At 36.9% G+C, this 22,822-nt stretch overlaps 2 protein-coding genes across 5 annotated transcripts in view; both read right to left on the bottom strand.

Moving 5' to 3' along the window:
* The window catches only part of LOC126377014 (zwittermicin A synthase ZmaJ), an 88,537-nt gene that overhangs the window by 34,059 nt on the left and 31,656 nt on the right, over positions 1-22,822 (bottom strand). For 3 of the 4 annotated variants that reach the window (XM_050024608.1, XM_050024609.1, XM_050024610.1), the window contains exon 2: positions 22,400-22,518. The gene's annotated coding sequence lies outside the window, so the exon portion shown is untranslated. Of the gene's footprint in view, positions 1-15,163; positions 15,308-22,399; positions 22,519-22,822 lie in introns of those variants that run through there. The other variant, XM_050024607.1, reaches the window with a different exon arrangement.
* The window catches only part of LOC126376935 (uncharacterized), a 227,877-nt gene that overhangs the window by 197,529 nt on the left and 7,526 nt on the right, over positions 1-22,822 (bottom strand). The window lies entirely within an intron of this gene.

The following is a 22,822-nucleotide window of genomic DNA, read 5'->3' as shown; positions in this document are numbered from 1 at the left end:
AATTCTCACTTTGACTTCCGATAACTTTTTTTTTATACTTGATTTGACTTTGATTTATCTTTGATTAAGCGGTACACAGCCTTAGGCATAGTTGTGAAGTAAAATAAAATAATTATTAAGAAAGGGATAGCGACAAAATGATTATTTCTGAAGTAAGGTATAAAATCTAGAAAAAGGTACAAAATGGGTCATATCTCCTAAACCGTAAATAATTGCTGAACATACATGGGGGTGTTTCTGGTAGCTAATGAGCCCCTCTATCTAATTTTTCATTTTGAACCTGAACTTCTGGGCCACCCTGTATATTTATTTGCATGTATTTATTGGTAAGTTGTACTTATAGTTATGTACTTAGTTAAGAGTCTTTTTGTAATTATTTCTTTTTATTTTCGTGCAATAAAGTGTATTTGTATTGTACGTAGTATTATTCCTTATTCTATACTATTATGTCGTATTTCAAAAATATAGTCACTTCAGGTCCCCGATACCGACCCCGCCGGCGTGGTCGACGATTTCCCTCATTCAGCGCTTTCGACCCACTAGGGTCGATTAATTCTTTCAAATATTTTTCCTCACAGACGACGCCCTGAGCCGAGGTTCGCGCCCAACTGGGCACCCTCAGGCCTGTTGTCTTAAACGTTGTACCGGGTGAGAGCCTTCAGCGCTCCCCATTTGTCCGGCCAAGTAGTTAATGCCATCTGCGGCAAATCTACAATAAGTCACGTCAAAAAAAAATCAAAAATATAGTGATATTAGGGGTTCCATGTAATACGGGGCGAGCCTAATGCTATTAACCGGGCATAAATCCTGAAACCCCATGTGGGTTTATCAGCGCTCCGGACTCGTGGTCACACCAGGTTGTCACAAGTTACCTATGATCCAAACATGAATTCAAAAATTCAAACTCTATATCGACTTCAGTGGTTTACAGCCTGAGCCGGGATTCGAACCCGTCACAGTACAATGTAAGCCACACTCCGACCAGGGCTATCACGGATTTGATTACCCTTAAAACCCGTCTAGATTGGAACTTTATGGTCATATTTAACTGGCTGGTTTTAAGTGGCGGTTCCGATATATCGAAGGCTGTTTGGAAGTTTTGCAATGGTCATTACCCTCCGGAAATATAGCATAACAACATAACGTGAGCTCACGGCTATATCCCAATAGGGTAGTCAGAGGTACGGTCACGAGCATTAATATGTATACACTTTGGTACCATGTCACATTAACTTTTTTAACAAATTGAACTGTAAGTCTCACTAAATGTCAAATATGTTAGTGCGACAGAGTCCTAAAGTGGGTATATTGCTCATGACTGTACATACATAGCAAGACGAACTAAGTTGCCACACCTCACCGAGCTTTCTGTTAGACCAACGTGATAAGTGGTGAGCTGTATCTCGACGTATATACAGAATTCAGAATTCGAATATTTTCGAATGTTTCACTAATCTTTGTGTTTTTTTTTTTTTGTTTTTTGAATGTTATGATTTTTAATGTTTTGTTTTTATTTTTTGTTTTTCTAATGTTTTTTTTATGTTTTATTTTTTCTTGTTTTTTTTTTGTGATCGTCTTCTTTTTTACTTTTTCTTTTAATCTTTTTTTCTTGTTCTTCTTTTTTTTTCGTTTTTTTCTTTCTTTTTTTATTTACTACCAACGATGTATGTAAAAAAAATACCGAATAGAAAGTGTGAATTTGAATTTATGTTTCACCCCTCTCGGAGAGCACCCTCGCTTACGTCACTAAACCTAAAGACCAACGTAATGAGCCAACAAGGAATCATTTTAAAATTCAATCAGTAATTAGAATAAAAAAATAGAATACTTAACATTTTCGTCTGAGTAATGTGTGTGTTCAGCCTCCACCAACCCGCAGTGGAGCAGCGTGGTGGAGTATGCTCCATACCCCCTCCGGTTGATTGAGGGGAGGCCTGTGCCCAGCAGTGGGACGTATATAGGCAGTTTATGTTTAATGTGTTCAGAATGTTACATCATACAATTTCCATAAAAATCAAATAAAAATAATGATTATGGCCCTTTTTCTATAATGTACCTAATTAATTTTGATTTAAATACATAATATCTTAGCGTAAGTACGAATTATATTGAGGGCTTTGACCAATATGTGTTCTAAATTTCTGATGTAAAAAAAATGTAGTGACGAGAATTGGTCACGTCAAAATTCAGAATTTTTCAATGTCTTTATTTTTTTTTTAATTAAGAGATTGAAATTTATATTAGGTACTTACTAAATAAAGACAGATACAAAAGACAAAGTAAAAAAAAAATTGCCACGCTATTTAATATTTATATTTATAAATATGGAATTTGTATGAAAAATCACACTGTGATTTCATAGAAAAAGTGATAAAATGTCGCACTTATTATTACATTTTTCTTTATTAAAATTCATAAATAAGTTAAACAGAAAAAAGAAAACTTTTTTGTCATCTTTAGATCTGGGGGGTTAAAAAGGACACATCGAAGCAATTAATCTAAAAAAGCAATATTGCTATTTGACATTTCTGTGCACTACGCACTTACTTTTATATGCGCAAATGTCAAATTGCAATATTGCTTATTTAGATGAATTGCAACGATGTGGCCTTTCTAACCCCTCTGTCTTTATTTTGTAATTAGAATTTATTAATTTATCTTTGACCTAACTACTTAGGTAGATTCTTTCTTCGATATGTAAAGGGAAAAATAAGTTACGCTAATCGTAAAAACATTTTGATATTTTAAGCGCTTAAATCAGTCGGATGTTGTTTTGTTTAAAAATTTTGTATATATTTGACCTTCATTTGACCTCTAAAGATAGTTTGTTTACCCAATTTGTCATTGCCAAATAGCGTTTATAATAAATAAAAATTTATAATAATCTGTGGTCATCACTAGGGTAAAGTGTTCTAAGAGTGTGCGGTTAAATATTGCGGTTGTTACTGGCAATACATTTATTTTATTCTTGTTCTTAAATATATAACTTAATAAAATAATTCCGATAATAATAACCATCACTAACCCTCATCATATTTATAAGAACTATTCAAACTGAGTTAAAGAAATGAAAAAATAACAAAATAAATAAATAAAAATAAAAATCTTATCTTTCTTTTCTTATTTTTTTAATAACACTGACACCAGGGTATATGAGGCTGGTATTCCACCTCACAACATAAGAAGATTTATATTTATCTTATTGGGATCCGTCCACCGTTTGGGCACATTACCCTAACAAAACGTCAATATTAAAATTTGAATACTAACTAAGCAGAGGCAAAGGCATAAACGTTATTCAGCCTACTTTAGGACACGTTTTCGAAAAAAAAATGAAACATATATAAATACTGCATGAAATTCAAACAAGTTTTTTACCCTTCCTAATACCTTCAAAAATACCTTACATACCAAATTATACAAGATTCCATTGATGTTTTAACGTTTCCAAGTTTTGATTACCAAAAAAACACAATGCCGTAGCGAATGGAGGTGTCAAGGCAGTGTTTGAGTACATAATTAATGTAATACCAACATGTAACTTATTACATGACATAATGATTGATATAACCTCAGGTTTTAATTAAAAAAACAATAAGTAGAAACAGTTAATGGCAATAAAAAATATACATATAAACAGAGTGGCGCTTATTTCTTAATAAAAACCCGATTACGGAAGAATCCCTCTAAAAAGTATGAAACAATATTATTTTTCATTGAAATTCTGGCGAAAAGTTAATGTTTAGGAGGTCGACGTGTGGTAAGCAAACTCTTAAGACACATTGGAAGACGAAGCTACACACATAAATACATACACACACACATATCATCATCATCACCAGCCCATTAACGTCCCCACTGCTGGGGCACGGGCCTTCCCTATGGATGGATAGGGAGATCGGGCCTTAAACCACCACGCGGGCCCAGTGCGGATTGGTGGTTATTAACGACTGCTAATGCAGCCGGGACCAACGGCTTAACGTGCCTTCCGAAGCACGGAGGAACTCGAGATGAAAACTTTTTTTTTTTGAGGTCACCCATCCTATGACCGGCCTTTGCTAAAGTTGCTTAACTTCAACAATCGCAGACCGAGCGCGTTTACCGCTGCGCCACCAAGCTCCTCACAAACACACATACATATATAGCGGTCAAACACACAATCTTTTTTGCCTCACTGCTGAAGGGTAAAAGTAAGTAAGTAAACCATACAACATTTTTGTTTTTTTTTTTAGTAATAAGTATCTACATTTGGACTCTTCTTATCTTATTTTTCATGACAAGGGAATGTTAGTTGGTTCGGACACATAGAGCGAATGAAGGATAATAGGATTACGAAAGCAGCATTTAAAGCGAAGGTTGTTGGTAGGGCTGGCAGGGGAAGACCTAGAAGGACGTAAATTGACCAAATTGGTTATGACCTTAGAAAAGGTTCAGTACGATCTACTCTGAACCGGCGTGCGTGTATGAAACGATTGATAAATGTGGAGGAAGCAAGAGAAGTATGTTAGGATCGAAGCAAATGGAATTCCATAGTATCTGCTTACCCCGGTGACAAATAGGCGTGACTTTATATATGTATGTGTTGGAATTTTATGATCGTTTCCAAATTACTAGGCAGGCAAACTGCGCACACGTCGAAAATGCGCCAAAAAAGACCTTGTGTGGTTCCGCTCACTTCCTAGCGGCCAAGGCGAGGTATTGTTGAACATAATGCTGCCAACCCCGCAATGACCTACTGAAGGTTTGTAGTACGTTGCCCGCTGGTGATGGTAATCATAAGATCACGAGCTCTGAGGCCTGCAATTTTTGCGGTTAATAGTGCTTAAAAGTTTCAAGGATTCAAATTCAAAAATATTTTTATCCAATAACATAGTTACACTTTGAATCGTCATTTTTTACATAACGAACGTCTTATCCGCCTAAAACTACTGCAGCTTTTCACAACGTGTATAGCTGGTAAAAGAAGCTGCAAGAATATCCTCGGCACAGGGCCCTAGACGTTCTTAAAGAAGAAACATAAATAACATGATGCTTGTGTAAGTGGAAGAGTTGGAAAAGGAAGCCCTAGGGGTACATACCGCGACCAGATCCAGGATGTCACGCCAAGAGAAAGTACTCTAAACCAGCGAGCATGCATGAGGTCTTTGATGAGAGTGTAAGAAGCGAAAGTGATGTGACACGAGAGGATCGTAGTTACTAGAAAGCCGTGGTCTCTGCCTATCCCTGGGAATAAGGCATGGTTTTATGTAATTAGGTCATAGATTTACTACTACCCTTAAAATTGGCTATACGAGCCATCACAGAACACACCAGAGAGCAGAATTTCCAAGCTCTTGAATGAGAACCGTCAATGAGTTCACCAGCTGCTGTCGCTGTAGTTGAAATCGACTGTGAAGCATCAGATTGAACATCAGCGCTCAAAAAGTGGGACGCGAAGTTACTGTTAATATAGCGACGTTGACAGTACTTTAACTCAGTGCGCGATTAGATGCCGAACTAGCAACACGGGGAAGTGCGTGGTAAAAATTTGTATAAATAGAAGCTCAAAGTGAAAAAAGAAGGATGGAACATATTTCAAATAAGTAATGACATTCGAGTATTATCATAGTATATCAATCAGAGTCGCAGTATAACCCGACCGCGTTACGAAGCACCACCCGCTAATATACGTAATAAGACGATGCGTACCTTCTTAATTTGACACAATTTTATCGAATGTATATACCGCTGTGTGCGAATGTATAGCTAAACAAGCGCCAAGTTTTCGCCGCATTTTTGGATCAAGCACTGTATCAAAAAACTCGAGAGGCACGCTATTAGAATTAATTAAAAATTCAAATACATTTATGTGTTTGTGAGAATAATCTCAGTTTAAATTATCAGTGCAATCATTGATAATCGGATCTAATTAATATCAATTTGCCTGATTGGTGCTGTAAGTAGGACGGCCAAGCACGAGCGGTAATCGACACGCTACGTCTTCAAGTCTAATCACTTCATTCATATTTTTTCATTCATGTCTTTCTATCTCACTGCTCTTGAAGGCACTTAAGCCATTGGTCCTGATTACTACACTTACTGTAGTTACTGTAGTAAATATTGTGACGGATTGACAATGTCACATCGCATAAACATCGCATCGTTGGGTTCACGATCCGGAGGTCCTGGGTTCGAATCCCTGTGGGCACATATCACAAAAATCAACATAACATAACATAACAAATACTTTATTGCACAAACAGGAAAAAACAAAATACAAAACAAAAAAAAAATAGAATTAGTACAATAGGCGGCCTCACACAAAAAATCACTCAAATCAAATCAAATCACTTTGTGATCCCTAGTTTAGTTGGGACATTACAGGCTCATCTGATTGTCCAAAGTAAGACGATCCGTGCTTTGAAAGGCACGTTAAGCGGTTGATCCCGATTACTACTTACTAATGTCGTTACATGAGTCATGTTAGGGGCTTTTGGCGGCTCAATAGTAACCCTGACACCAGGGTTGATGAGGTTGGTAATCCACCTCACAACCCACACGATAAAAGAAGATCGCATAAACAACTCCGCAACCAGAGAATTCTGGAACGTCACAGCGTGACTTCTTTACTAAAATAATCAAGGGGATTCCACCCGAGATTATTCTAGAAAAGAATTCTAGTAGTATAAGGAGCGGGAAGGACAAGGAGAGCCAGTTCAGTTCAGTTTATAAAGCAATCGGAGTAAGAAGAAGTGAAAAAGTGAAAGTAAAGAAAAAGTGAAAGTGAAGCACAGTGTTAAATGCAGTGTCAAGTGCAGTGTTGTAGACGCAGGGGCATTTGGTGGCTCAATAGTAATCCTGACACTAAGGTTGATGACACCCACACGACAAAAGAATAATTGTAGCAAATGTATAATTTGAGATTTATTAATAGAAAAAAAATCTATAAGGATTGTTTTAGTTAATTTACTATACGAGCGTGTTATTAGGTTTTAAAAGCGCGGAACTCTCTAATTAACCGACCTTAAACTAATATACATAGTTACAATAATTATTATAAGTATTAAATATTACGTTATCAATTTTTGCGGATTTACAACGCTCAATTATACAGGGTGTTAGTGACATCGTAACGAATACTGAGGGGGATGATTCAGTCCATGATTCTGAGTTGATATCAAGTGGAATTTTCCGTCGCAAAATTCGTATTTTTTTTAGTTTTTTTTTAAATTATTTTCAGTTCTATACTTTTACGATGAAAAATTCCACTTGATATTAACTCAGAATAATCAGCTGAATCATCCCCCTCAGTATTAGTTACGATGTCACTTACACCCCGCACAAGTACATACTGTAGTCATACAAGTAGGTATGGGTGTTACGAAGTCACTAACACCCTGTATACATAGGCAATTCATTTCCTTAGTAATAATTGCCCCAGAAAACGTGATAACCGTGCTCGGAAAAGGCGTGACTTACATTGTAGAGTCACAAGTTCAAATCCGGCTTGGATTCTAAACTACTGAATTCGACTTTATGAGTTTGATAATCATTTTTGACTCATAGATAAATTTGATATCACGTGGTTTCATGGACTTGTTCGCTCCCTATGGCACTTAAACATAGCTGGCGAGGAGAGGGAGGAGATACTATCATGATACATACACATACATACATAAACTTACGCCTATTTCCCACCGGGGTAAGCAGAGACTATAGAATTCCATTTGCTTCGATCCTGACACACTTCTCTTGCTTCCTCCACATTCATCAATCGCTTCATACGCGCACGCCGGTTCAGAGTAGATCGTATTAAACCTATCATGATCATCATCTTTATACAGTCATGAGCAATAACATGTACCCACTTTAGAACCCTGTCGCACTATCATATTTGACATTTAACGAGACTTGCGGTTTAATTTGTAAAAAAAGTTAATGTGACATGGTTTCAAAGTGTATACATATTATTTACTCGTGACCGTACATATACGTAGTAACTATTACCTAATCTGTTAATATACATATGTGTACGCACTTGTACAGGCCTCCCGGTCACGGTGCATGCCCAGTTGGGTGAACTTTGGCTCAGGGCGTCGTCTGAGAGGAATCATACAGAATGTAACATAACATAACATAACATAAACTGCCTATATACGTCCCACTGCTGGGCACAGGCCTCCCCTCAATCAACCGGAGGGGGTATGGAGCATACTCCACCACGCTGCTCCACTGCGGGTTGGTGGAGGTGTTTTTACGGCTAATAGCCGGGACCAACGGCTTAACGTGCCCTCCGAAGCACGGAATCATCTTACTTTTTCGGACAATCAGGTGATTCAAGCCTGAAAAGTCCTTACCAAACAAAGGACAGTCTCACAAAGTGATTTCGACAATGCCCCCATCGGGAATCGAACCCGGACCTCCAGATCGTGAGCCTAACGCTCTAACCACTAGACCACGGAGGCTGTTCAGAATGTAAATTACATCATAATGAATGCTGAGGGGGATGATTCAGACCATGACTCTGAGTTGTTATCAAATGGAATTTTCCCTTGGAAATTTATGAACAGTGTTTTTTTTTTAATTATTTTCAGTCCCATACTTTTGCGATGGATAATTCCACTTTATAACAACTCAGAATCATAGTCTGAATCTTCCCTCAAAGTTATTGTTACGATGTCACTAACACCCTGTATTTGACAGACTAGTGGACCGACAGTGAACGGGGGATTTGCCCGGAAGACATGCGTGTATTTTGCTTACTCGTATAAGTATTAAAATGATGAAACAATGGCCCATATTAAGTCATCTATGTTTTGACAAGCTTCTTAACTTGCCCATACATCAATATGTCACCTAATTGACAGCCATATCGTGGTGTTTGGACACGAGACACTAAGGCCATTTACCATAAGAAATACCATGCAATAGAAGCAAAACAAAAAGCATAAATGTCGGCGTCGGCCCCTCACTTTAAAGGGTTAACCAGCTAAAGCGACAAATAAAATAACATAATATAAGCTCAGGACTAAGATGCAAGATAAACCTCGGCAGAGGGCCCTAGACGTTCTTTAAAAAAAAACATAAAATATTGTTATACAGTTTAGTAATTTGGCTGCCAAATCTCAGTTCAGTAAGGCCTATCCATTTATATCTTCTAAACAATCACTAACAAAAGCGTATGTCGCGTACCTCATACAAGGGTTACATTGGTGCTAATTCCTGTAAATACCATCTAATTTTATTTTAAGTTATATCTGTCCTTTTCTTATCCGCCGAAAAGGAAAGGGACGGGTAATCGACAAGCATAAAATTTATGGAACACACGTCAATTTTAAGCACAAATCTAAACCAACCGTCTAAAAATTTTACGTCAGTCAATAACTCGACACATTAATTTACTCATTCTTCCTAAAATTAAGAGCTGTGAATCATCCGTCCCTTTCCTTTTCGACGGATACGAAAATGACGGATATAACCTAAAATAAAATTAGGCGGTGTCTGCAGGAATCGGGGCCAGTATGGCGTTATATTATGTATAAATGTATGTACATGTGTGTATTATAAATTCCGCCCAAGTAGTTAATACCATCTGCGGCAAATCTACAATAAGTCACGTGAAACAAAATATTGTTTGGATATTTAATAAACTCGTCTCACTTCTCTTCTATCGTGTGGGTTGTGAGGTGGATTACCAACCTCATCAAACCTGGTGTCACGGTTACCATTGAGCCACCAAAGGCCTCTGACAAGGCTCATGATATGTAGTAACCGGGACCAACGGAATAACGTGCCATCCGAAGGACGGATCATCTTACTTCCGGATTCAGGTGATCAGCCTGTAGTGTAGTGGAGATTATAAAGTATTTTTTGTGATATTTCCCCATCGGGATTCGAACACGGAGCCTCCAGGTCGTGAACCTACCGCTAGCAACCACTGGACCACAGCTCGTGCGAGTAAATACCCAGGGTCAATGTCCTGTTGATATATATCCTGCTGGAGATGGGGAGGAGGAATGCAGTCAAGCAACTCACGCGCATATATACCTTGGTATGTATGTGAATAGTACTTATATAATGTTACTGTAAAAGCCCATAGTACGGTAAACTATAAGATTTACCGATAAGTCCTAAGAGTTCCAAAGAATTTTATTTTATTATTTATAATTGAAATTAAATAATATTAAATTAAATAATAATAATAAATATAATTGAAAAGCAATTCGTATTTACCACCATTAGGTAAGTAGTTCATAAAAGATTTTCTGTACTTCGGGGCTTATAGTTATTTTAATACCATTTTTTTATGATGTTGTGTGTAAAAATTAATATTTTTTGCTGTGCCAAAGACAGTCTCACTGCTGGGCACACGCGTCGCTTTAATAGAAGAGGGGGTATGGAGCATGCTCCACCAGGCTGTTCCATTTATATATTCTACAATAGTCCATATTTTTCAATTTCATATTCATAAATTTATGTGTTATTTTAAATAAATAATTTAGCTACGGAATTATTAATAAAATATAAATATTACATTTTCCTTGAGAGTATGGCGCGAATGAAGGAGATAATTTTGAAAATGAATTATTGAATAGTATATTTACATCAAATCCTTGAAATATTTTCTCGGCAATTCGTCGCATATTAATAATATGCGTCACTTTACTTTTCTACGAAATATTTGTTTTGACTATTTTTCCTTTTAAATTGAATGTATTTTGTGTTAACCTTTAGTAGGCAGGTACATCATAATTATATATTTTTAATCAAAAATATTTTTTATTTTTTTGTTGTCGTGAGCTGCTTGGCCGCCCATATCGCTAGAGTAATCAGGTCGTCAGGATCAGATACTATTAGGTAAAAATTTAGTATTATGTTTAGCTTCACTAATTAAAAAAAAATTAAGGTGGACCGACGATCTGGTGAAGGTCGCGGGAAGCCGCTGGATGCGAGCAGCGCAGGACCGATCGTCGTGGAGATCCTTGGGGCCTTCCCCAGCTTATGCCCAGCAGTGGGCGTCATACGGCTGATGAATTAATATAAATATAAGTATTACGGTCATTTTGTTTTAATTTATTTAAGTACTTGTTCCGCGAATGTCGTGTCTTACAAAAAAGTCAAAGAACAGGCCTTTCATAGGTAAGAATAGAGAATGCTACACCGACAAAAGCGTGTAGCTTAAACTAATCATAATGATGACTGGTTCCGGCCGAATAGTTAATGCTGTATGCGACAAATCTACAACATGTCCCGTTAAGTGTGCCCATTTTTGAAGAAGTGTATGTTTTATGGCGGGGCCCCTTTTTGATAGGGGCCCCTTTTTGATGGGGGCCCCTTTTTAATGGCGCTCCTTTGTGATGCCCCCCCTTTGTGATGGCCCCCAGCTGATGCATAATTATGGCGCTGGTACACACGCGAACAAGTCTATTCAGTCAGGTAGAACTGGAACAAATAAACAATGGCCTAGGACTGGTTTTGACGATAAGACGCGAATACCAAACAGTCAAGGACGGTCAATTTATAACCTAAGCTAGACCAGTGTACCAAAATAAAATAATGTGTATGTACAAAGCCTTGGATAGACAGGGTTACAAATGAGGAAGTGCTAGTAAGAGTATGGGAAAAAAGACATACTGAGAATTATTGAGGACAGAAGAGGCAAGATGATTGGACACCTAAGAAGACACGACGAAATTTTATAGGGAAGTTAAGGAATTGGCCTTTGATAGACTGGAATGGAAAATGCTACACCGACAAGAGCGTGGCTCTTAAATTGATGATGATGATGTATAAAGCATGCTTCGTCTAGATTATACACCTTTGCCCACATTATACCAACAACACATAAGCATAACATAACATAAGCTCACGACTATATCCCAATTGGGGTAGTCAGAGGTACATCCATCGCAAGATGACCTTAGTACCCACACCTCACCGAGCTTTCTTTTAGACCAACGTGATACGTGGTTAGCCGTATCGCCGCCTATAATGGTCGAGCCAACTGTGTAACATAATAATTAGTCATCATCATCAATTTAAGAGCCACGCGCTTGTCGGTGCAGCATTTTCTATGCTACTTTTTTTAGGGAAAAATAGGGCAGTGGTTTCCCTCTTGCCTTCCGCCCCGCAGTACTCTGTCTGACGCATTGGTATGGCGCCCAGAGTAGTCTATTACAAAGCCATACTAGGACTCCTCTCTTTTAATAATTAGTAACATTCTATAAATAATTTTTTTTTAAATTATATGTAGAGGAACAGGAGGGGTGTGATACTAGGTTACGTTCTGTTAAATTATTAAATAGTCCTAACTATATTACCCATGTGAAGTAAAGTGTAAATTTCTGGTCAAGTAGTAAATGCTATCTGCGGCAACTCTACAATAAGTCACGTCAAAAGGAAGTGAAAATTATCTGCATTAGGTCCCTCTGGTTGATTGAGGGGAGACCTGTGTCCAGCAGTGGGACGTATATATGCTATTTATTACATAATTATATCGGAGGAGCTCGGTGGCGCAGTGGTAAACGCGCTCGCGCTACGATTGTTGAAGTTAAGCAACTTTCGCAAAGGCCGGTCATAGGATGGGTGACCACAAAAAAAAAGTTTTCATCTCGAGCTCCTCCGTGCTTCGGAAGGCACGTTAAGCCGTTGATCCCGGCTGCATTAGCAGTCGTTAATAACCACCAATCCGCACCGGGCCCGCGTGGTGGTTTAAGGCCCGATCTCCCTATCCATCCATAGGGAAGGCGCATGCCCCAGCAGTGGGGACGTTAATGGGCTGGTGATGATGACATAATTATGATGTAAAAAAGAAAGACTGTAAGACGCCTCAGCCTTATTTGATGCGTTCAAATAAATATTCTGAAAAAAACGGTACAAAAACACAGTTCAAAAAATGAGGTAACAAGCCTCTTGAGTCACTCAGTATTAATACCAGACAAGGTAAAGAATCGCAACGACATTGACCCACTATTCGAAATACATAATAGCAGTTAAATTTAACACCGAAACACGTACATTTACTTAACATTGCAAACTTTATCACATAATAAATATAGGAAAGTGAGTGGAACGGAACGTAAATTTAATAAGAAAGCAAGAGAGAATACTACTTATACAAAGTACTTATAGGATAATGAATGGGGGTTGTTTATGAATATTGGGGTCCGAGTGTAAAAATAAAAGAGGTGACTATAAATAAAATATCGCTTTTAATTCTATATTCCGCATAAATATGACTTGTTCTAAAAATAAACAATAGAGACTATGAAGGTATACTTATTTTATGCTAAATACTTTTTTATGGGAGCGAATAAAAAAATATAATTAGAACTTTAGAACCCGTTCTGAGCCCTAATCGTATAACTTAGTTTCCAACATTCTATCCAAACCAAATTATAAAACACGAAAGATAAAACAACAAAAAAGTCGTTCAAGTAATTCAAAAGCTCGATTTTAATAATAATTTGCACATAGATAAGGAATACTTAATAATACGTACATTTCACGCTACAGGCAAGAAACTAATATTCGGTCAAGTCCCCACCCCACCCCAGTAGGGGCAAGAGGCGTGAGTTTAAATGAATTTGCAAATAATTATGAAGGAAGTACCTAACGACCAAAAAATTCATAATTATTATCAAATCATGTTCGCAGATTATGTTTTGCAGATTTTTTTCTTTAAAGCAAAAACGTTTCTTTACAAACTTTAATTAATCTATGCGTATTAGCATATTAACATCGGTTCATTTATTGACCCACGTCAAAAACACGTCACGTCACGTCACGTCGTTGACTATGGGTTGTTCTTCTTTTTATCGACAATGATCTGTCCTTCGTTCTGCTTCTGATAAGTTATGTTTTAGAATTTTATTTCATGTTTTGATTGTCCAAAAATATAGTTATCTTATTATACTCAAAATACAAGCAAAATACTAATCGGTTCCTCAATTAGTTATTAACGTAGCTTGATCGTTTTTCACAAAATTATGTGACAGAGTGGTAAATTGAAATGCTGTCTCCGATGAAAAGGGCCACTCTGTCACAATATTTTTTGGAATGCGCCTGCAAAGAAAAGTATGTTACCAAGATAAAGAGAACCACTAAATAGTCCTCTACAGACACATCTTTATAATGATGTTTTAAAATATTTATTGCCGTTATAATTTTAAAGATGTTAAATCCGATAAATCGAGAAAATGTCTTTTTATTGTCGATAAAAAAGAAGAACGACCCATATATCAAAAATATGTCGTAAGAAGACAAATTAAGTGTCGAGTCCTATTATAATAAAAATTAGGCTATTTTCCAACTACTCAAATCAGTTATTTTTTTACTATACTTACGTCAATATACGAAAACACTATGGAATATGTATGAAAACGTACACTGTGACGTTATGGACTTGTCGGACAAGATTTTCTTCAGTTTTAGATCTGTCTTTATTTAGTACTTAATCAGAATTTCATAATTTATCTTTGACCTAGGATACTTTCCAAGTCCTGTTATAAAAACAATATTGCAATTTGTCTACAAAATGTCGAATATATTATTCGACAACCAAAATTTAATCTGGTCTTTTTAGACCACCTGGGTTGGTTACATTATATTCTTATAATAGTCTATCATACATACTTAGTGCGATAAAATCTTCAGGTAAGTATGTACTTATTCATTTTTACGACGCACCCGAAATGTGAATTAAAAAAGGAAAAAACTACTTATTTAAAAAATATATATGTTTTATGCAAGGTAAATTTAAAATTCCAGGTATTTTATGTTTTATAATAATGTAGAGAAGGAATTGTTGTATAAATTAGATTCATACACCTACTTACTTAAATTGAATAATGTACCCTTCGATCAAGAATGTACCCAATAAGTACCTAGGTTTATATGAAAATGGTTTAATTCAATAGGTAAGTATGGCCACAGATCATATAAATGGCATTCACAAACGCCCAAATAAATTGATTGTTTTAAAACACTGTGGCAAAGGGTTATTTAATTCATGTATACGAAAGAGATAAAAACATAATATTTCAAACAAATATTTAAACCACTCTTCAAACTTTATTTTCTTTAATTTATTCCCGTTATTAAATACATTTTGCAATAGTCGTTAAAAACGTAACGCAATCCAGCTTTTTTTTTAATCTTAAAAAAAATAAAAACTTAAACTCACAATTTATTTTCCCGCCTTGTCCCACAAACACTGTCAATAACACTGCACTTCACACAATCGCGCGCGTTCCGATTCAAAATTCGAATACGAAATTATATGGCGGACGGCCGACGCTTTTGTTTTTTAAATCAAGTCTGTGCACGGGCTACAGGGCGCGAACTGCCGGCATAGTGGATCACAACCAATTTATATAGACGTTATTCGTCCTAGAGTAGGTACGACAAGTGCCGTTCGCTCCTGTGCTCCTAATATTAAATCTGATTCAGTTATTGGCCTGTTATATGTTTCTAGACCATGTAGAATCTAATTTGACGGGACCAATTTGAATTACTTACTTACTTAAAATCATGAGTTTAAAATTGATTAAAATGCAAATTTTAGTCCGACCAAAGTCTTCATTATTTAATGATTTATCATATTGAAATTTGCGTTGAAATATACATTAAAATGTAATATTTTAATAATTTACTTACATTCACAGTTTTGATGTTTTAAAATTACTTGTAATTGTTGTCAAAGCATATTAATTACCTATTTACCATTTATTTATATAGCGACCGGAAATATAATTTTATTTTTTACCAGCCACCACAGTATATGTTTACTGTGCGGATTCCGAATAACGTCTGAAGGTGTAGGTTCGGTTCGCGATGGAAACGCAAAAAACACACTTTGTGAAACTTTCCTTTAGGTTGTCCAAAATATTTAATTATGTTTCTTAGTTTTTGATTGAACTTATTGTAGATTTACTTGTATTAACTACTTGGCTGGACAGATGGAGAGCGCTGAGGGCTCTCAACTGGTACAAAAATTGAGACCAAGCCTGACAGTGCTCAGTTGGGCGCGAGTCTCGGCTCAGGGCGGCTGGGAGGATTATTTATATTTGTAAGAATTAATCAACCCTGATGTGTCGATAGCAATAAGTGCTGAATGAGGGAAATCGTCGTCCACGCCGGCGAGGTCGGTATCGGGGTTTTGAAGTGTTTGTTGTCGCGAGCTGCTTGGCCGCTTCTATTGCTAAAGGAATCGGGTCGTCAGGATCGTATATTACGTCGTTCGTTGTAGAGTAATTTGGCAATGTAATGCACCTGTCTGTCTGTGTCTGTGGTGTCCGGAAGTAATAAATGTTTCTTTCTTTCATTTGCTAGGTAAGCGTATCCACCTTCGTGGTGGGTGACATCGTGACTTGCCATCGAGTGAGAATGTGATCAAACGCGAGCCTATAGGTAACTGATTATTTGTATCTCGACTATGTAGTCCCGGACTTTTGGAAGGCGTGGGTGGGGCCGAAGCCAACACGTAGAGGCCCCTTAAGACAATTGAAAATGTTGTGTGACACCAACCGGCGATTATCCCATGCACCATGGGATACCCAAAGACAATCCCTGGTTCGTGTAGGACTATTGAAAATATAGAAACAAAGGGAACTGGGCTATTGGGTTGGGGGTTAGTGGACTGAAATACTATGACGCCTGCTCGACCAATGTCAATAACAAAGATACAATCAACAGGTGGTGACTCGCCACAATCTGGATGGGCCACCTACCTAGCCGAATTGCCCACTTGACTCCACTGCTGGGCAAAGGCGTCCTTTAGGTCTTTCTACAACCCACAGTCCCGTGCGAGCTCCGCCCAGTTCTTCCGATAACGGAATGGTAATAAAAAAAAAACAAAAAAATGTCTTAAAATGGTGTGGTGTATAAAAAAAACTGATTTGGTGGCCATGTCTAGACATTCAACCACAGCCATACTCTAAACCAATTAACATACTTAATTAAATAATAGTAAACAATAAGATCAATAAAATGTGATGTTTTCCTATAATGATTCATCTTACAGCGAAATTCATAGCGAACGGTGACGACCTGCCATTTATTATAAAAGTTGGGTTCTGTACAAAAAATAACGTCATAGTTTATCAGGCGTTTGGAAGCCGTGGTAGCCTAGTTGGTAGCACGCTTGCCTCTCACTTTGAGCTCGCAGGTTTGAATCCAGCACAGGCCTAAACCAATAATTGTCGAATTCATGTTTGGATCACAAATTAATACCTATCACGTGCTCAACGGTGAAGGAACCCACATTCCTGAGAAATGCATTTTCGGAGGTATGTGACCTAACCTGTATTGGGCTGGTTTTCCCTTCGCGGGTTGGAAGGTCAGACAGGCAGTCGCTTCTGTAAAAAAACCGGACCTGCCAAATGTTCAGGTTAGGTAACCGAACCCTGTGAAAAAAACGGGATAATGTTAGGGAGATGATGATGAGTTTATCAGGCGTGTTTGTATAAAATGATTGATGAATGCCGGAAAGAGAAGTATGTCAGCAGGGCTAACATGCGCGACGTGAGAAAATTATCGATAGATTCTATAACAACACCCACAAATATTGTAAAATAGTTAATAAGTAAAATGACTAGATTGTATATTGAATATACCTATCGTAGTCATAAGAAAGAAATAGACATAAGTAAATAGATATAAGTTGCAAAATTATCAAACAATGTTAGCATGTAAGAATGAGTAATATTGTAATCAATAAAAATAAAATAAAAGTAACACAATAAAGATAACCCCCCCTGTGTACATCCTAGTAGAAATAAGAAGTAGAGTAGGGACTAGGAATGCAAAGAATGAAAGATGACGAATGAAAGTGCGAGAGGCATAAATGCGAGAACTGGTATGGTAATAGAGGACTGGAATGGATGTGTTCGGAGAGTAGGGCCCTATTGCGGGCATTATAGAGAATACAAGTAGAAGAAGAGATATGTTATGTAACTGTAAAAACGTCCCTGTCTATCCTGTGCGGCAGGGGTACTAGGGAAAAAAAAAAAAAAAAAAAAAAAAAAAAAAAACGCTCTAACCACTAGACCACAGAGGCTGTTAGGAGAAGTTATTCTGTTGAATCGTGTGTGTTTCCTATATCTTTCGCGCGGAACCCTAACTCTACAATGACAAACCAAACAACATAAACTTGCCGGGATCAGGTACTAAACCCGTTTAATGTAAAATTAAAACAATCTCAACAATTCCAGGTACTCTATGATGTCACAAAACATACTGTCATGACGTCACTAATTACAATAGAAACATATTTTTTTTAGGTTTAAATTGGTGTGGTGGCAATAAATGAATGACAATTCATTTTTGGTAAATCCCAGCTGGTTGATTTATAACCCCCGATACAAAAAGGACGGGGTGTTATAAGTTTGACGTGTCTGCGTGTTGTGTAAATGTGTATGTGTCTGTCTGTGGCATCGTAGCTCCCAAACGGATGATCCGATTTTAATGCGGTTTTTTTTTGTTTGAAAGGTATATCAGTCGAGAGTGTTCTTAGCTATGTTTGGTGGAAATCGGTTCAGGTCTTCAAGGTCATCAGGTCGTTTGTTAAGTGTGATAGGAATGTTACACACTCAGTTTGCTTGCAAGCATAATATGTGGAATAAGATATTTTTTTGTTTTTATAGGGTTTAGCGTTTTAAACCTTTTGTCATAATAATTGAGTACTTTTTTTTTGTCGGGGTTTTTTTAATTACTATTTGCATTGACAGCGGATGATAGCAAAATACCCCTTTGTTCTCACTAGTTCGATTCATTAGTTCGATCGTCGAACTAGTGAGAATGTTTGTTGTCGCCCTAGTTCGATTCATTAGTTCGATTGTCGAACTAGTGAAAATTATTTTTCTCATTAGTTCGATCGTCGAACAAAATAAGGTAGATATGATATCTTGATACAACTATACCTTATCTTTGATCAAATACGTAGATGAAAAATATTTTTCTGTCTTGCTTATCTCAACAAGCTTAATCAGAAACTAAAAAAAAGCTTATAATGCTTAAAAATTACAATTGTACAAAATGAGGTAGAACCATAAAAACATTTTTCATCTACGTATTTGATCAAAGACAAGGTATAGTTGTACCAAGATATCATAACTACCTCATTTTGTTCGACGATCGAACTAATGAGAAAAAAAAATCTCACTTAAACTAATGAAGTAATGAATCGAACTAGGCCGACAACAAACATTCTCACTAGTTCGACGATCGAACTAATGAGAAAAATAATTCTCACTAGTTCGACGATCAAACTAATGAATCGAACTAGTGAGAACAAAGGAAAATACCCACGTTGTTGTTCTATGAACTGACACTTGTTTTAAGGTTGTGCAAATATATGACAGCTCCGGATCGTGAGCCCAACGCTCAACCTCTGTACTACGGAGGCCGTTAATTTTCCTCAAATAGCATTAACTACTTGGCCGGATAAAAAAATATTTAGAATCCGCATACCTAATTGGGAGAATATAATTGAACATCTTTCTTGCGGATTGTGAGAACAATCACTGACTTCGGCAACCCTGGTGTCAGGGTTACTACTGAGCCGCCAAAGGCCCCTGACATGGCTCATGTAACGACTACTTTACTTATTTATTTAAGTAAATAGTGCCGTTACGCCTAGGTTACATGTAAAATGTGCTTAACTTAAAAATACACTATCATAAATAAAACATCACGCTGTATGCCAGTAGCGGTAGGCAGAGGTATAGTACATACAGGGTGTTAGTGACATCGTAACGAAAACTTTTAGGAATGATTCAGGCCATGATTTTATGTAAGTAGTTATGTAAGTCAAAGATAAATTATGAAATTCTGATTACGAAATAAAGACCGATCAAAAAAATGAAATATGACCATTTCATGAAATTATCAATTCTAAGATCTGGCCACGACACATACATCAATCCCTTCATCGATCGGAGGTGGTATTCATACAATCCTTGACCTCTAAATCGTAAATAGCACTACTAATCTAGGCTACAGATCTGTTCTACAATAGAGCACTAAAAACTGTTAATGCATCGCCAATTACTTCGGCAAAGGCTGATTATTCCGGTTCACTGCCTATGACGTCATCGAGTTAAATTTAATACAAGTTGAATCCAGTCAAATATATATTTGGTTAATATTTACAAAAGACTCTTAACTATGTCCATAAATTATATCATTATGTTATCCTTAGTATCATTATATAGACCGGGTATGCTCAATCCTATGACAAGCCGCCATTGCTAGCCCTTTGATGACGTAAGTGTTACCATTAAATTGGTACCTCCAACATTCCAAGGACGTAAATATTATTGAAAATTAAGTAAATTTACTGAGTATTGTATTTAATTACTATTTTTTGTCGCATATACAAACAACAAAATTTCCTTGCAAAGTTAATTAATAATATTGGACATGATTTTTGTTTACGAAATGGCAACGCAGGGTCGGAAGACGTCAGCTGGGCTAACCTTGAAATGCTACCTAGCTGTCAGTTTTGAGCTTAAGTACCTGGTTTTCTTATACAATGATTGTCACAGTCGTTTGCAACTTGGCTAGGAAAGAACCAAGTGGAAAGATAAACAGATCGGAATACTTATTCCAAGTTTTTTAGCGTTGTTTTATACATAGCTGACGAAGAGTGGGTGTATACATTTTAGTATAGTAGGTATACTTATCTGCCTACCTTGTACCGGGTGAGAGCCTTCAGCGCTCCTCATTTGTCCGGCCAAGTACATACTGCCATCTGGGGCAAAATCTACAACAAGTCACATCAAAATACAAAAAAAAAATACCACTGACCATCCCTTCCCCTTTTCTATTTGCCCCTTCGGAATACAGGCGTGAAGCTGAATGCGTCTAAAAGGCATTGACGTCATAAATTATAAAAATAAAAGAACTTATTTTCGTCACAAAAAGTCCCAGTATAAAAACATCAGTGAGTCAATACGCATAATTATAGATAAGTAAATAACAAGTAGGTAAAAAACTTCAAGCAGCTATTTGCATTTAATAAAAACAATATTTATGTATTAACTGTATGAAAATAATTAAATTATCAATTAATTACAATTTCTCTAAAAAAGTTTTACCAATACATTACACAGCACTGTGATATCTACTGCACTCGTCAAAAAGCCCACCCCTGACTAATCCTGCGCACGCGCATGGTCCCATTATTAAATAAGCTACGATTGATAACCTTAAGGCGGCAACCTTCGCAAAATTGAGTGGTTGCGAGTTAATCTGCTTACATTGTTATCATAGTAAGTAATTAGAATTACTTTGTTTACTTGTTAAAAAGCATAAGGGCAAGAATTAATTGTATCTACTGTTAGATAGAACAAAATCGATCGTTCAAATCTCGACTGATACATCACTATGTTGACACAATATACGGGCTTTAGTCACTTGAAAATAGGTTTTTGGGCCATCCATAATAAATAAGTTGCTCTGAAGGCCTTGACTATGGGAAACCCCTCGATTTTTATATTTTTCCTTCTACATAGATAAAATTTTGTATTCTGCACTAGTAGTTCTTGTAGATTTAATCAAACAACTACACGACTACATCCCAATGGGGTAGTCAGAGGTACGCAAGATGAACTAAGTACCCGCATTTCTTCGAGCTTTCTGTTAGACCAACGTGATAGGTGGTGAGCCGTATCGCCGTCTATAATGGTCGCCCAACTGTGCTGGGAATAATCTACGTTGCAGTATTTCTTGAATTGATTTAGTGGTCTTATCGCCAAACTTGTTTCGAGATTGTGTTTTGAACTGTACAAGCTAATGACAGACGCGACGTCAAGCCACTCGCCGTAAATATTACTTTTTAGATCCCTGTTCAAAGCAGAGATATGAGACTCCCGATATTTCGACACTTAAACCTGCTCCTAAACCAACCTTCCTCCTTGTTTCTTCCTTTTTTCTTTTTCTTCTTTTCTTTTCTTTTTTCCTGCTTTAAACGCGGTAAGAACCCGTTATTATGTGTTTTAATTATGATAATAACCGCGTAAACTTAAAACAATAAGGTAAAGAAAACAATATATATGTTATTTAGTGTGTGTGTGTGTGTGTGATACTAATTAATCTAATTATCTATGATCCAAACATGAATTTAAACTTATAAAGACAAATTCATTGATTTCGAGGATTAAAACAATGTTGCTGTATTGTAGAAATCTCTTTGTGAGTCTTTCCTTTAGCCAGGACATTGTACGCTGAATCATTTGATCCGAAAAAGTAAGATGATTCCGTGCTTCGGAAGTCACGATAAGCTGGGATACTAAGCGAAAAAAACACCTACCTGTAGTGGAGCAGTTTGGAGTAGTATGCTCCATATCCCTTCCTGTTGGAGGGGAGGCCTGTGCCCAGCAAGCGACGTATAGGTATAGGCTATTTATGATATGTATACTTTTGAGGTCCACTACGTATGACAATGGGTCCTCTTCGCAGTGATTGCTTCCTAACTGGCAGCTTCCTCATTTGTACCAATTAGAGACCCTGACCATTCCACAATGACTGCCACAGTACCTAAAGAATTCAATAGAAATGTTAATAAAAAGTTTATTTAATATTAATTACGGGTAGTGACATCGTAACGAATACTGAGGGGGAAGATTCCGCCCATGATTCTGAGTTAATATCAAGTGGTTTTTTTTTTAATCAGCAAACGCAGTCGTAATGTTGTCAAACATTAAGCTAAGCTTGTTTCACGAATCTTTATCCAAAATCGAATATATTTATAAATGATTGTGACACGAAGATGGCAGCTGATGCCTATAGCACAGGATTGAGTCTATTTTAGGCATCAGCTGAAATGATTATTTTGTAACTT

This window comes from Pectinophora gossypiella, chromosome 22 (assembly GCF_024362695.1).
Source record: "Pectinophora gossypiella chromosome 22, ilPecGoss1.1, whole genome shotgun sequence".
In the NCBI taxonomy this organism is placed as follows: Eukaryota; Metazoa; Arthropoda; class Insecta; order Lepidoptera; family Gelechiidae; genus Pectinophora; species Pectinophora gossypiella.
Note: the sequence above shows the minus strand (reverse complement) of the source record. Positions and strands in the feature narration are given on the sequence as shown.